This window comes from Microtus ochrogaster, unplaced genomic scaffold (assembly GCF_000317375.1).
Source record: "Microtus ochrogaster isolate Prairie Vole_2 unplaced genomic scaffold, MicOch1.0 UNK50, whole genome shotgun sequence".
Lineage (NCBI taxonomy): Eukaryota > Metazoa > Chordata > Mammalia > Rodentia > Cricetidae > Microtus > Microtus ochrogaster.
In genome coordinates, this window is record NW_004949148.1 from 2172245 (window position 1) to 2175868 (window position 3624).

Here is a 3624-nt window from a genome sequence, read left to right on the forward strand (position 1 = left end):
AAATCTAGATTGACATGTTGGCTATTTTTGCCTTTCCATTCTTGTCATATGCTTTGAAAATTTTCTTCATTTTATAACATTTATTTAAAAATTCCTTGCAAATAAACCACACTTACTCCTCCATTTTAGCAGGCTCAATGTATCTCAGCTCGTGTAGCCACCCCACTGAATTTTACAGTTCACTGTTGAATAATTTTATACATCCATCATCCAAATCAAACAGACTCAGAACTAGAAAAACAATTCACTCTAAGGCCTCATTCAGCACTCAGGTAGATCACTTAACTCAGTTTTCCCTACTCCCTTATATTCAGACTTCCCTATTCGCTACTAAGCATTTTATTTGTTTCATTATATATGCACATGATTGACGAGTTCCAACATTTAAGGGAGAATATTCATCATTCATTTTTTGAGATTGTTCCACCCCAGTTTAACATCCCATCTCTAGGCCCATCCAACTGGTAGGCAGTGTCGTAATTTTACATTTCTTAGAGCTAAACAACAATATGAAAATTGCAGGAAATGGATGTATTTTCATAATCCTTAAAGAAAAATAACAGCTTTCCCAATGCAAAAGGATTTCAGTATCAACCATGTTAATACTGTTGCTAGGAGATTTTTCAAAAGAAATAGCCACAGGGAAAATGCACTGGCGTATTTTGATGAAGTCGTTCTTAAATGCTGTTGCGTCTAGCTCTAGAAATAGCTCTAGATTTTTTTTTTTGGAAGACATCTCTCATTCATTGTCTTTAAAATCATTTTTGAAGAGGTAAAATCATTTATTATTTGTTGTTTGGTTTCCTGTTTCTTAGTGAAACACCAATAATGAAAGCAATAATTGAAGGAATATATTAGCCAAAGTACCATACGTACCTGGGTAGCAAGCAGGTTTCCTGACAGAGTTACATCGAAGTGGTTGGAGATGTGCCTCCATTGGACACTGAGCTTCTCGGGAGCTAATTCCTACCGAATGAACAACAGATGAAGGATAAGAGAGAAAAGCCAGGTGAGCATTAGCAGCAGGAAAACCCACTGCCGAATTTATCTTCATTAGGCTCACATGTAATCAATTTAAAAATCTTAAGTCAAAGTTTCAGGAGCCTGGGAAATGGACAGATTCACCGCTCAGCAAGTTTACCATTCGCTTACCACAAACAACTCTATGAACTGAGTCCCAGGGAACAGTGTGCGAACCTTCCAAGATTCCAAAAATTTCAGTAGTCTCTGTCCCTCAAACCAGGTCCTGTGTCGGATGGGGGAGGGGAAGGTGGGGGTTACTAATCTCTTAGTTTAAATTGAAAAGCCACTCACTGGGAGGATCTCGGCAAGCTGCCAAAATCCTAAACATCTGTGAGCACCCCAAAATTTAAGATGCTGGCTGACCCAGGAGGTTTTCTTAGAAGTGAGGTTCGCCAGGAGCTTACCGAAGCCGGAGCTTGCTTGCGTGCCAGGGCAGCCATACTGCGGCTTCCTTGGCTTTCGTGGCAAAGAGCTGCCTTCTGGGAAAGAGCGTCAGCAGCTAGTTGCTTCCCTAGGAGGACGGAGATTCTAGAATCAAAAATTTTGCACCGTGATTGCCAAAAAAAAAAAAAAAGTAAGGAGAAAAATGGCTTGAAAATTTACCAAGTAGAAAAGGGGAGGCAGAGACTGTGAATTCATTTCCTGTGGTCTTGCCCCACCCAAAGGACAGGGAGCTCCCCTATTTGATCCTGCCTGCTTTCAGGGCACTGGATTTAAGCTTGCGCTGTAACAAATTATCTTACAGGCTGCACAGCAGGACCTTTTTGTTTTTCCGATGGGCTTGGTCAGTAAGCTGGTTTCCAGGAAGAACTATCTCAAACTGCTTAGAGATTTGCATTCCTTGTTGGCTGACCAACTCTGAGGCTAATTTCTACTGAAGTCACAAGAGATGAAAAAGAATGCATTTGTGACAGCTACTACCATTACCTATTTTATCTTCACTAGGCACACATCTAATCGATTTTAAAACATTTTATTTTAGGTCATATTTTTGGTATCGTTCCGCGACCTAACCCAGGCAGTCTCTCTCAGGATGGAGATTTGCCAGAAACTTATCAAAATAAAAGTCTGCTTCCTCTGGAGGCCTTACAGCAGGATCCATGGTTTTTGCAGAAAAGAGCTGCGTCTTGGGGAAAGAGCCTCAGGAGCTCACCTACAAGCATGCAGATGCTCTGGGATTAATGATTCTGTACCATGTCTGACAACAAAGGTAAGGGGAGAAAAGGGATTGAAAAACTTACCTCGTACATTAATAGATTATTTGTGCTCTTAAGAAATGGATGCCTTGAAGGAGCTTCACGGGTGCAACACATTCTGCCCCTAGTGGTGACCATGCAGGGTGCCAGGTGAAATTGTCAGGATTCCTCTGTGCCTAGGGCCAGGTCCCCATTTGCTGGAGTTGGGGGTGCATTGCATATTGAATTTAGGAAGAAAATGCAGGTGATGAAAATCCATTTGCAATAAAGTCCTCCCATCCAAAGAGGGAGTTTGAACAGCAACAGACATCCGGTGTCTTTGAAAAGGCTTGGGTTTAAACTTGGGATAGCCAGGTGCACAAAAGCTCATCCCTACAGACTGCACAAGAGAACTTTATTGACTTTCACACAGACAAGTTCACTGCTATTAAGAACATTAAGAGTCGACAAACTCAAAAGTGAGAAACAGAAACTCTAAATTCATCAGCAGGGAATGGGAAAAAACAGACTCCATGTCCGTTTTTAAGCTGTAACGCCCACAGTTGAAGATTCCTATGTCTGTGGTTATTAACTAAGGGCTTGTACTTGCTGTGTTTGTATCAACTTGACACAAGGCACAGTCATTAGAGATGAAGGAGCCTCACTTGAGGATATGCCACCGTGAGACCCAGCTGTAAAGCAGTTTCTCAATTACTGATCAATGAGTAAGAGCCCAACCAATTGTATGTGGTGCAATACCTAAAGTGGTATTCCTGGATCCTAGAAGAAAGCTGGTTGAGCAAGCTGGCTATGCAAACAAGTAAACAGCACTCATTCTTCAGTAGCCTCTGCATCAGCTCCTGCCACCAGGTTCCTGCCCTTCTTGAGATCCTGTCCTGACTTTTCCTGTTGGGAGCTGAAAAGCTAATTGGAAGTTTAAGCTGAATAAACTCCAACTTGGGTTTTAGTCATGGTGTTTCGTTAGAGCAATAGGAACCCTAACTAAGACAGGCCTTGACTGCTTCCTGTCCATGTGAAAATTGGGTACCCAGAACCTCATGACCTTTCCCTTGGGAATCCTTCCTGGTGGTTTAAAACCATCCTAATGCTGTGATCCAGAAAAAGAGCTCCTCATGTGAGTTGAAACCATGCCCCAACCATAAAACTATTTGTCGCTACTTTGTAACTGCAAGATTGCTACTGTTAAAATTATAATATAGATATCTTATATGCAACCCTAAAGGGGTTGTGACCTAGAGGTTAAGAACCCTATCTCTAACGTGGTTGCAATCTTCTCTGGCTGCCCACAGTTCCTTGGTGACTCTGGGATGAGAGAGTTCCCAGAGAGTACCACAGACACTAGTGTTCCCCTAGCACACCCATGCTATACTGTAATATTCTCGTCCCTTCAAACACTGTCCACCTC

General features: G+C 42.0%; 1 protein-coding gene across 3 annotated transcripts in view; it reads right to left on the minus strand.

Annotated features, from left to right (window-relative positions):
* LOC101988417 (E3 ubiquitin-protein ligase RLIM-like) overlaps nt 1-1693 on the minus strand; it is a 161327-nt gene extending 159634 nt beyond the window's left edge. For 2 of the 3 annotated variants that reach the window (XR_001229472.2, XM_026777248.1), the window contains exons 1-3: nt 1627-1693; nt 1428-1534; nt 877-966 (exon numbers count right to left, since the gene is read on the minus strand). The gene's annotated coding sequence lies outside the window, so the exon portion shown is untranslated. Of the gene's footprint in view, nt 1-876; nt 967-1427 lie in introns of all 3 variants that reach the window. The other variant, XM_026777247.1, reaches the window with a different exon arrangement.
* Nucleotides 1694-3624: the final 1931 nt, after the last annotated feature.